This window comes from Manis pentadactyla, chromosome 12 (assembly GCF_030020395.1).
Source record: "Manis pentadactyla isolate mManPen7 chromosome 12, mManPen7.hap1, whole genome shotgun sequence".
Lineage (NCBI taxonomy): Eukaryota > Metazoa > Chordata > Mammalia > Pholidota > Manidae > Manis > Manis pentadactyla.
Window position 1 is genome coordinate 18,025,956 of NC_080030.1, and position 12,594 is coordinate 18,038,549.

Here is a 12,594-nt window from a genome sequence, read left to right on the forward strand (position 1 = left end):
CGTATTACAGTGGATGCTTTCTGTTACAATTACAATGATAGCTTATTAGAATTGACTGCTTCCAAAGAGCCCTTTGTGCCTCCTCTCATTTAATCCTCACAATGACCCAATGAATTAGGAATTATTAATATTCCCATGTGACCACAGAGGAATCTGAAACACAGAGATGAACTTGCCTGAATCACCCAGCTAGTGGTGCTGGTATTTGAATCTGAGACGTTGTGATTCCAGAACTCAAGCTGTCAACTCTCATGCCCTTTTGTCTCACTTGGGGATGCTTTTATTTCAAGTTGGTAAATGATTCTTGAGGACTTCTGGGTGCAACAGTTTGTGGTGAGACTGTGGAGAAAACCAGTCTGGATAAGGTCAAGTCAGCACCTTCAAGGAGTTTTCAAATCTGTATACCGTGAACTATAGTTGAAAGGATGGTGCACACTGTCCACCAAGAGCTCTGCATGAAGTAACACTTGCTGCTATAACAACAACCACAACATTTAAGGAATGTTTTCAACAGAAGAGAAGTTTATTTCTCGCTCATTGAGTGTCCAAAACAGTTCCTCATTGGTCGGCTTCTCTCCTCCAAACTGATTGACAGACCCAGGCCCTTGCTACATTGTGGCTCCATTTATTGACCCACAGCTTCCAAGAACCTTATGCTGGTCTGCATCAAACCACGGAAAAGCAGTGTGCAGGGAAGGTGATACTTGGGCTGCCTGATGGGCACACACCTCTTCTTTCATATTCCTTTGGCTAGAATTCAGTCACATGGCCACACATCACTGCAAGGAAGCTGGGAAACATCAGACTGTGCTTAGGAGGAAAGAGAAATGGATTTGCTGAGTAGCCAGCCAGGCTCTGTCAGGGACCTCAAAGCCCTGTATCAGAGGCAGGCATGACATTACTGTTTTGTGCTGATTTCTGCTTCCTGTGCCTTTCTGAGCTGACTGGCTTTTCTCTTGCAAGACCCCAATCCCTTGAGAGGCTGTCCTCACAGTTCTCTTCTGCAGGATCATATTTCTCCTCTAGACTCTGTGGTTGCTCCTTGTTCTGTCGCTCTTGGCAGATGTCAAGAGTCTTAGCACCCCTGCTGTGTTGGCTGGGCTCCCACTGTTCAGGCTAGGGATGCACTTACTGTTCCAGAGCGATGTTGCTTCTCACAGGGGAGCTGTCATATTGGGCCACTTCCGTAGAAGCATTCAGATGTGAATGACCTGTCGTGAGGACTCTAGGCTAGCTCTAATGGCTTGGGTGTTCACCAAGGGACCACTACTGATGAGTCATCGGCACATTCCAGGGACGTGTTATGGCGATGGGCACTTTTCTCTTAGCTTACTAGGCTACTCGTCTGTGAAATAGCCTAATAGCTGACTTTGTTGTTAAAAACAGATAATAAAAATACTCAGACATTCAAAAAGAAGTAGAGAATAATAATATAACAAATACCAATATATGCATATATTCATTCAGTGAATATTTATTGTGTACCTACTATGCACCAGGTTCTGGGACACAGCAGTGAAGAAAATAACAGGAACCCCCTTTTGCAGAACTCATATTCAAGTGGGAAAGAAAGAGAAAATGAATGAATGAGTGAAATATCTGGTGTGTTACATGGCAGTGAGGGCTACAGAGCAAAAATAAATCAGGGAGAGGATGGGCTGGGTGCCTACAATTGGAGCACAGTGTAGCAGGGGACCAGGGCCCCAGGCCCCGTTTGGATGAAAGAAGCCCACCAACAAGGAACCGATCTGGGCTTTCAGTGAGTAAGGGACGAACTTCCGCTGTGTTGAAGACATTACCTAGTTCTTTTGCTTGTTTGTTATAGCAGCTAGTGTTACCTTATACAAGGTCCTTGGTGGGAAATGTATACCCGTTCACCTTTCAACTATGGTTTATTGATTGGGATTTATGATGGGCCAGAGGGCCGGAAACCAAGGAAGATTTCGCTGGGAAGGTGATATCTGAGTGAAAACCCAAAGGCGGTGAGTGAATGAGCCCAGAGGCTGGCTGGAGGACAAGAGTGCCTGGCAGAGGGAGCAGCAAGTGCAAAGGCCCTGAGGCTGGCCTGTTTGATGAGCAGAGAGGCGGCCAGAGTGGCTGGAGCAGAGGGAGGAAGGAAGGCAGTGGAAGAGGGGTGAGGGTGGGAGATGAGGCAACAATCTGCCATCAAAGTAAAGCCTTTCCATATACCGTGAGATCCCTGCATCCATTTCTTTGGCTTCATTGCTTCCTCTTCTGAATTTTGTGTTGTGTTGGACATTCCTATGTATATGTCACACCTTTATATAAGAATACAGAAATATGCTTTACCACCTATTTTACATTTTGACTACATGACTATATAGGAAATATAAATGGTGCTGTTTTTGCATGCTTTAAGTTTCTCTATACGTGTCGTCTTCTACAACCTGCCTTTTTCACTGAAAATGAGATTGATCTGGTTGACAAGACTACTGACTCCTCCATTCCCACTGCTGCATGGTGTTCTGTGGTATGAATATTCTACCATGTGTTTATCCATTTGAGGTGTTTCCAGCTTTGGGCTATTTTGCACCAAGTCGTCCCCTCATTCTTGCCAGTGGCTTCTCTAGGGCACATACCCAGGAGGAGAATTGCTGAGTTGTGTGCTCTCCCCATCCTCAGCCTCACTAGATATTGCCAAATTGCTCTGCAAAGGGGTTGTGCCAGTTTATGCTCCCTGGGGGCTGACTTTTGCTGGCAGAGACTGACTTGACCTTGCTGTCAGAAGGAGCCTTAAAAACCCCTGGTTTTTAATATAACATGGTTCTTGGAACACCTAGGGAAGCTCAAATACTGCTGGGCCCATTGCGAGTCTCAGAGAGTTGAAAGGCAGCCATCTGATTAGGGGTTAGCCGCTTGGCTGTTCGTATCTGCCCCTTTGTTACAATAAGGTGGTCTCTGGTCTAGCTGCCTGGCATCTGATGAGCCTTTCCAGGACAGATTCTTTATGTGGGGCAGATAGGTCCCAAGGATCAAAGCCTTTAGGTGGGATTAATGGGATTCACGAGCCCTTGGAAATTGCTTGCAAAAATTGTGTATGTGTGTGTCTATTACTCTGGTCTGTAGTTTTCATTAGGTTCTCAGTGGATCCTGATCCTACGAGGAACCACCATTCGATCGCGCTGTTATCTCTTCCTTTCCGTCTTTATTTTTCTGACTCTCCTTTTGCTGGTTTTGCTCTTACTCCTCCAGCTGTTAACATCCTTTCTCCTGGTCTGGTGGTTCTGTCTCCTCCACATCAGGCACGTAGCTCAAATTTCATTACTTCAAATTCCAAGGGGCTGTTTAGTCTCCTGTTGGGTTGTAAGCTAAGAACAGGAAGAGCAGACTCAAAGCCTTGCAAGCCTAGGCTTCTCCTCAAAATGCCACCGATGGTCATGTGCGGTAAATTCTTAATTCCATGTTCCAGAGGGAGGAGACTCATGTGTATTAATTTGACACCAATGACTCTGGTGAGACAAAGATGACTTTAATGAACACTTCCTGGTGAACTCATTGTCTTCTGCTTCTGAGCAAAACACAGCATTAAAACACCATTCATTTTTCATGGATTACAAAAGTTTTGCCTTCTTCGTATGGCTGTTTGGCAGAAAAGATCTTATCTGTGGAATTCCATTTGCTCTGCTTGGCTTACGGCCCCAGAGATGCTCTGATTTTGTAATTTTATCAAACCTCTTTAAAGCAGGCTTCCATTGCATTTGAAGGTCTGGTCATTAAACTGAGATGTGTAAGAGGAAGATTTCAGAAGCTTGGCTATATTTCTCTGATGGCAGAACTTTCACTGTAATGCTCAAATATATATAAATATCTAGGAGGTCAACTAATACCATTATACATGTTGAGAAAAGAGACTGCGAATATTACCAGGGTAGGGATGAAGGCAATTGTTTTGTATTCACAGGCTTAGCAGTGTGCCTGGCTTCTAGCAGGTGCTCCGTAAAATAAATGGCGCTGAGCTGGAAAGTGGTAACATTTCTGATAACCAGAGTGTTCTGGGAAATTGGCTAAACTGTTAAAGAAGATGGGGACCATTACACTGAGAGAGAGCATCAAACAGCTGAAACAGGCTATGACAGGTGTCCTGACATCAGAAAAGGCATAGGATACATGAGCTCTGCGTCCTTGCCAACTTGGACATTTTGTGACTGTAAAAGCAAAGATTCCCTTCTAGAAGGTCCTGTGAAGTGCCCCAGGCTTTGGGCAGTTTTTTTGAGGGCTGATGACCCAAGTACTCAAGGTCCAGCAGGGAAGACATCAGATATGGTTTCATAGCATCATTGAATTTTAGGGCTCAGTGGACTCCTGGCAGGTCTAACCCATTTATTTCACTCACAAGGAAGTTAAGACACAGAGAGGCTGAGTAATTTGTCCAAAGTCACACTGAGATGGTGGCAAACCAGGAATCTTCCAGAATCAGTACATTCATGTCAAGATCCCTAGAACCCTGGTTTGGGGGCAGTAAGAGTGGTCATGATTACTGCCAGCCCTCAGGTTCTGCCATCAGAGCCTTGCCTTCAATTTCTTCCTCCTGTCTTCCAAGTACCCAGTTTGTGGCCCCTTTCCAGAGAAACAGAAAGAGCCTCAGAGAGTAATCGTACTGCCCCCACCCTTTTTCATATATAGTTGAAGATATAAGGGCTGGGGGGGTGGGGCAAATGGTTTGACCAGAGTCATATACCTCTTATGCTCTCTTCCTTCTTGATTCACTGAACAAACACATGTAGTTAACCTTTTCCTCCTTCCTTCACCTCCCATGTAGCTATTTTGAAGTGCCTGCAAATATAAACAGCATTCTAAACACAACAACAAAACACAACCAGCATTCTAACTCACAAGACCAACTAACCATGCCTATAATACCAGCTGCACTTTATTTTAATGTCTCTCTGCACTCATTTCTCCCCCATGGTTCAGTCACCCTTGGTACCAGAAGGATTCTTCACTGTGGCAACATGCTTTTTATCATTCAGAGAATTTTATCACTGAGAGGGCATCAATCTTTTTACTGTTTAAAGCATTTGGTTTCCATGATGTTTGCTGAACGTGTTCCACTGGGAACTGCCTCACTTCCAAGCAGTGGAAGGTAGTATCTCCATCGTGTAATAACAGTGTTGGTGGTAATAAGGATGTTGGCTGCCTTATTCTCATCATTTATTGAGCACCTACTGTGTGCTAGCACTCTATTAACGATTTTATGTGTGTGATCGCATTTCAGTTTCACAAGCCTGTTGTAGAGATTAATCTGAGGCTCAGAGAGGCTAAGCTATTTACAAGGGATGTCACAGCTAGTGAAAGGGTGGATCAAGATCTCAGCTGCCCTAAAATTAGGATAACCCTGGGTCCAAGTTAAATTCAAAGATTCAGTCCAGTATGAACATAAGGCTTGTTTTTAACAACGGTAACAACATCAACAAATGAGAACTCATAAGTCATTTGCAGCCTGATATACTATACATGTGTGTATGTTCAGTTAATCCTTACAACTCTCTGAATTAAGTACAATTATCCCCATTTTACAGATTAAGAAACAGAAGCTCAAAGCTTACATAATTTGCCCAGTGTCACCCACATTGTAAGTGGTAGATCCAGGATTTGGGCTCAGGCAGATCTGGACCAGAGTCCATTTTCTTGAGTCCTATGCCATCTCCTTAATGTCAAGTTTTCCAGGAAAATCAGGATTGAATCCCAGTTGCTCAGAAGGCAACCCATCCATTAGTGCACCCTTTACTATCATCTCATGTTCTGCTTCATCCCTTGTCATTCCATGGATCGCTTCCTAAAACTCCTTTTCTTGGATCCCAAAATAATGCCAAGGAGTAATTGTTGAAAGCCTAGTTGGGTAGAGTTTTCATCTTGGGCTCCACTGTAGCAGGAAAAAATGGGCAGAAGAGAGTTCTAGAAATGGGAGATTGGGATAGCCCAGTGGTTAAGACCTGGGCTTCAGAGTCAGAGAGATCTCTGCCAGCGATGAACTCAAGAAAGGGAGTTAATCTCTCTCAACCTTGGTTTTCTCACCTGGGAAAAAGGGGAGTCATGATGGTTTCTGCCTCTGCAGGAGTTCAGGGTAGTGTCCACCTTCCCGGGCCGTGGTAGGGACTCGAAGAGGCAGTGTATGTGGCAGACACTGTGAACTGAGCCCCTAGACCATTCTGAGTGCCTCATTAGTCAGAGTTGGTGAACTGAAAAGAGGAAAAATCTCTAACAAATTCCTCTGTGGTTGTGTGGTAGATGCTGCCAAGACCCCACTGTGTATGCATCCAGCTCACTGCCGGGTTTGCCTGCAGTGGGTAGTGTGCTCATGCAAGCTAACTTCCTTGTATCTCCAGCGCGCTTGTCTTTCTGCATCTCTGCTGGAGGGCCCTCCTCAGCATCGCAGCCCACATGGCAGATGCTCAACACCTCCAGGAACAGTCCTTATCCAGCAAGAGAAGGAATCCTTGTGTAAATGCCTTTGCTTCCCTGTTGCTCAGTGAGAAAACTCAAGAGGTATGATCTCCAACCTCTCAAAAGGCCCTCCTCAGGATTGAATTCCAGTTGCTCACAGTGAAACCCATTCCTAAGCACACCCTTTACCAACATCTTGCTTTCTGGTTTTATCCTTTGTAATTCCATGGATCACCTACTCAAGTCCTTTGCTTGGATCCCAGACTAACTCCAAGCAGCTGTAGTTGGAAGCCCACTGGGATGGAGTTTCAGAACCTTGGACAGCGCTCGGTGCTCTTTATTATAAAGGCATCCTTCCTTCTCCTTTGGCCCCTGACTGAGTGGGAAGGGACTGAGCAAGGGCCAGATGGCCAGGTGGCCAGGTGACATTGTTCTGTACTGAGTTCTTGGCCATTTTCCCTTGTGTGGCTGAAGAGGACCTTGCAGTCCATCTCTCTGCAGGTTTGGGGGCTGATTGAAGTCTTGTCCTCTTGAATTGCTGTGACAGATGCCAGCCAGCCTCCAGTGAGGCATCTGGCCACGGCCTCTCCTGTTTGCAGGGCTAATGACTCCTCTCTTCTCGCCAGGGCAGGGAGGCGGCTGCCTGGCGGGCAGCGGAAATCTCAGCGAAACAGAAAGCAAGTGGGTACCTGGGGCCGCAGCAGAGGCTGCCAAGTGTGAGATACTGTGTTTGCCTGGTGCGGGGGAGAGCTCTATAACCTGGAGATGCTGTGCTGTGTGAAACACATGCTGGACAGTCTCTCCTCTCTCCGGGCAGGACCTAGGCCTGACCCAGAGGTGAAAGGCCCTTATCTTCAGTGGGGTTGTGTAGTAGAAGGGAAAAGCGGAGATTTGGGGGTGGGAGGCTAGGAAAATGAAAGCCCTTCTTTTCTTGACTTCTCTGGCTGTAACAAGCCCTTTGCTGATCTCACCCAGTCTCAGAGGGTCAAATGCCTTCTATGCTGATGTTCCCCAAACTTATGTCTACAGCCTGGAGGTCTCTCAAAGTTGCCACCTGGAGAGGAGTCCCCTGGCATCTCACACTCAAGATGTCCAAAACCGACCTCCACGCACCCTCCTGTTCCCTCTTCCTGTCTTCCCAGATTGTTGGTGGCAGCTCTATCCTTCCAGGGAGTCTGGCCAAAAATCTTAACCCCTCCCTCTCACACGCACGTCAGAGCCAGTCCTGCAAATTCTCTAGTTTCTGTCTGTAACATACACAGAGGATCTCACCACTTCCCCCGCGTCCCTACACCGTCCTGGGCTGAGCCATCACCACCCCCCGGTGGGGTTGTTGGAGCATCCTCTGCCCTGGTCTCTCTGCTTCTGCTGTCCCTCCGCCGCAGCCTGTTATCAACACAAGCAGCCAGGAGGATCCTTTTAACACATAAATTAGATCAAATCACTTTTCTGCTCACATCCTTCCCATGATTCCTGTCTCACTCCATGTTGAAGCCAGAGTCCTCACCGTGGCTCACAAGGACCCGCATGACCTGCCCCTGTAGGCCCCCAGCCTCCCACCCACTCCCTTGGCTCCAGCTACCCCTGGCTCCTCACTGTTCTTGAACACGTCAGGTAAGTTTCTACCCCAGGGCCTTTACACTTGCAATTCCCTTTGCCTGGTATGTTGTTCTCCCAAATATCTTCGCAGTCCATCTTCCAGACTTTACTCCACTGTCTCCTGGCCCCTTCTCTATAATTGCCACACTTTCCCAAACCTTCCCATCCTCGTTCTTCTATTTAGATTTTTTTTTCGCATTTACTGCTTGCATTTACCACTGTCTGGCAAACTAGATATTGTACTTACTTATTTCTTGTCTGTCTCCTCCACAAGGTTCTCCATGAGGGCAGGGATTGGGTTTCTTCTGCTCAGGGTTATATTCCCCAGTGCCTAGAATAGTACCTGGCACACTGTAGATGACCAGTGAATGTTTTCTGATTGAGTGAGTGGATCAATGGTGACCTGCCAGTGCTAAGGGAAGTTTCATTGCACAGTAGCTGGTCTGAAAGCAGAGAAGCCACTGCCTGAGCGCCCATGTGTGTTGGCTGGTCTTGGGGAGATGATGCAGTGTTTGGAGGGTGGATGGGTCTGTTGGCTTAACCACTGCATGTACTGTGGCCAGAATATGTCTGCTCGTGGCTGTGGTCCTAGCCCAGGAGTTATGCTGTATCCTATGTGTTGTGGCTCTGAATGAACAAAAACTCTTTGGCATCAGCTTTGTTAGCTACTGTGCACTAATAAGGTGGCACAGATGTGAAGAGGTTTGTGTGGGAGAGGGAGGGTCTGAGCCAGGGGTGTGTTGTCAGGCCTGCTGTGTATGGTTGTACAGGTTGCACACTAAACCAGACGGAGTGTATTTTCTAAGTGTGTAATACCTGCGTGTATACCTCTTTTAGAGACATCATAGGCTAAAGAGTATGAGATACTTCACACCCAGGAGTCCTTTCAGTCCTAAGAAGCTGTGGTTTTAGGATGCAAGCATTTTTGTGTGTGTGTGGTCCTAATGAGACACAGGCCATGGGGTTGTTTTGTTTTCCCTGTTCACAGACACATTTCAAGGCCACTCATAGAATTTCAGGACACAAAACTCTTTCCTGCCTCTCATCAGGGACAGAGGCAGGAAAGAAACCTCAGACTCTTAAGTCCTACTCCGGGCAGTAATATGTGGCTGGTGCTGACTCATTTGCTTCGTGTTGGTATTCCAGGGATGTTAAGTAGAATAATTACTAGATTGAGTGGACAGGGGGGAGGTCTTTGTAAACTAGACTGATGCATTTTGACTGATAAGAAAGAGCCCTGGATGTTTTCAAAGCAGAAACTGCGAAATGTGTAGCAGAATTGCATCCTGTGCAAATTTACTCATGCAAAATCATTTGTAGGTAATTGTCACACATATGAACAGAAAAAAGAAGAACATAATAATTAAATAGTGAGGTCATTTTTACCTGCCATTCCTTTTAGTGAGCTTTTGCCTAAGAATGAGCACGACAGGTGTTTTTCATAAAACCCAGTCCATCAGTTAGGATTACTTTTCCTGAAAGTAACAGAAGAGATGTCTAGAAAAGGCATTACCATGAAACAGAGATTTTTGTCACCTGACTTAAAAATTCACAAATTAGTGGATTAGTTGAGTGGCTCAGTGATGTCCTTCCACCTTTCACTCCACCTGCTTCAGTGGGTTGAATTTTGACCTTATCCTCTATTGCCTCAAAGTTGCAAAATGGCTGCCACTTCTCCTCCTCTCACAGTCTCATCCAAAAGCAAGAAAGTAATGGCTGGGAGTGAAAACTGTCACTGGAGAGTTTACTCTTTTATCTAGGAGGAAAAATCTTTCCCAGATGTCCCCAGCAGACTTCCCTTTATATCTTATTGGCCATTTCTGGGTCACATGACCATTTCTGGCTTCAGGGCAGAGCAGAAACATGAGTGTCTGACATTTTTGCCATTTTATGAGGCTCTGCCTGTAGGAAAGATGAGAGAGGGAAATGGCTGTTGGGACAACTAGCAATATCTGTCACAGGTAGCATACTATTTATTCATATTCTTTTTTATCCCATAAAACCACACATTAGGCACACTTATTGTCCAGACTTACATGCACAAAACTGTTTATATTATACTTTATAGGTGATTTAAAGGTGGTTTTTTTTTTTGTAGATAATTATTTTTTATTGAAGGGTAGTTAACACACAGTATTACATTAGTTTCAGGTGTACAACACAGTGATTCAACATTTATATACATGATAATTCTAGCTACTAGCTAGGTGATTTAAAGGTTTTTTTGAGTGTATTTTTGAGTATATGCAATTTTTCCCTTGTGCACTGACTTTAGAACCAAAACTTAACTCTTCCCTGTAAAATAAGACACTGCTTTGGAGATGTGGGCTCCAGTCCCGGCTCTGCAGCTCAGAAGGTGTGTGACTTTGGGCAAATGGTTTACTCTCCCTAATCCTTCTTTAATCATATGTTAAATTAGTTTCATATTAGTACTTACCTCACTGGGCTGAAGTGAAGATGAGATGGGATAATTCTTAGTATCTAGGAGGGGTTTAATAAAATACAGTTAGGAAGAGGGAAATAAGGAGAAGAAAGTGAGGAGGAGGGGGAGAATTCCTGATTGTGATGGACTAAGTCCTAGAATTGAGGTGATTCCACATCTGGGTTGATTGGGGCTGATAATGGAAATAGGGAAGAAAGGATGCATTTAAGAGGTGTTTCCCTGGGAATAAAGAATATTCCAGAACATGACAATCAACTAACTATTGACTGGTGTAATGGTGGTGCCATTACATGGGCACAGTGTGCTTCTAGTGAGAACTTACTTCAGCCTGTCTCTGCAAGACATCAAAATGGAAATGTTGTTTAGCAGGCAGAGGGAGATATGGTTGAAGTGTAACTGGCCTGCTGAGGTCTGACCGTTGTCCACGATAGGCTGGTCAAAGCTAGAAAATGACGGAGCCCAGTAAGCATAACAGGAGCACAGGGTCAGAGAAGCACCCGTACTTAGGGATCCGAGGGAGGAAGAAGCCCAGGGAAGGAAATAGGAGATGCGGTGGACGGGAAGTTAGGAAGAAGGCAAACTTTAGACAGCTATGTCAATTGCAGCAGAAGAGAGAAGAAAATCTCCGGGGCTTTGGGGCTCTGAATTAGGAGGAAAAGAATGACTTTTATAGCCTTGTCCATAGGGAGGTTGTAGATGCATGAAATCTTGGTGGTGGAGAGATCTTTTAGAAGAAAAGAAAGCAGGCAAGCCTGACTTGCTCCCTTTCAGGAAGTTTGGCCAAGAAAGAAAGGCAGAAAACATTTGGTAGTTCTACCATCTGTGCCAGAGATATGATGGGCTGTTGGGTCTCACTGGGGGGAAGAGCTTGATCTCCTGGGTCTTTTTCTTCTCCTTTACAAAATTTTTTATTGGGAGGGTGAGGTGGCGGGCCTGTTGAGGAAGATGGAGAAAGTAGGTGTCACATGTTATTATGCATCTCTTCATAAATAAAATTCTGGTTACAGCATACCAAAGCATCTGGACAGATCTTCATGAAATGTGGAAGATCCATTTGAGATGGTTTTACTCGGTGATATTCAGGAAATTCACTGGAGAGGCTTTCTCTCGCAGAGGTAGAATATGTCCACCAGGACAGCAGAAATTAAGGCACAACTCTGGGTGACTTCTCGGGAGCGGAGTGTCTGCCGTATAATGTCTTCAGATGTGAGTTCCACATTGGCAGGTGCTTGGGTAGTACAGCATTCAAGTTGCCATGTTGCTTTGCAGCGCAGTTGCTTCTTGTACAGACAACTCGGGATGAGGGGTGGCCAGTCTGTGTTCGTGGTGGGGAGGACCACGGGCTTTGGAGTCTGACCAGATTCAAAACCCATTTCCACCAACTCCCAGCTGTGTGATCTTAGGCAAGGGACTGGGCCTTCCTGAATCTTAGCGTCCTTATCTGGAAAACAAAAGTAATAACACCCCCTCCATTGTAGAGTTGTTTGAAAGGTTTAACGAGGTCATGTCTGGGTGGTGGGCTGGGTTTATGGATGGATGATTTGAAGAAAAAGGAAGGGATAAGGTGCTCCTTTGGGCCTCAGTTTCCTCATCTATGAGATGGGAATAATTGTACCTACTTCAAAAGATAGCATTCAACGAGATAACACATGTAATGCACTTAGAAACTAGCACCAGATAAGTGCACAATGGTATTAGCTATTATAACACTAATAACTGTAATTACAATGATAATAATAATTATTACTATTTCTCCAGGCCCAGTTCCATAGAGCAGTTAGTTAGCTGTAGAGAACATTTGCTCTTGATAGTTGGGTACCCAACATCCAACCTCCGCTTCCATTCTGGGGGGAAGCCCCTTTTGTATCTAGTTCTGCAAAATGATGGGACCCCACAGCACTTACAAGTTGAAGGTTGCAGGAAGTGGGGAGGCTTCCTCTCTCTGCTTCTTGGTGGTCAGAGCATGTGATTCAACCTCAACCAGTTACGTCCCCCCGACCCCCAACCAGGAACTTGAAAACAGAGCCTTTCAAACAGGAAAGGATGATTCCAGATTGCAGTGGGCGTAGGTCTGGCTGCATTGTTACTGCCCATTTCTCCAAACCTCCCCACTGGCCTCCTGTTGATTATGCGAGCTTCCTAAAAAT

General features: G+C 45.4%; 1 protein-coding gene across 6 annotated transcripts in view; it reads left to right on the plus strand.

The window, feature by feature from the left end:
* Positions 1-12,594, plus strand: part of CACNA1A (calcium voltage-gated channel subunit alpha1 A) — a 197,718-nt gene that overhangs the window by 39,353 nt on the left and 145,771 nt on the right. The window lies entirely within an intron of this gene.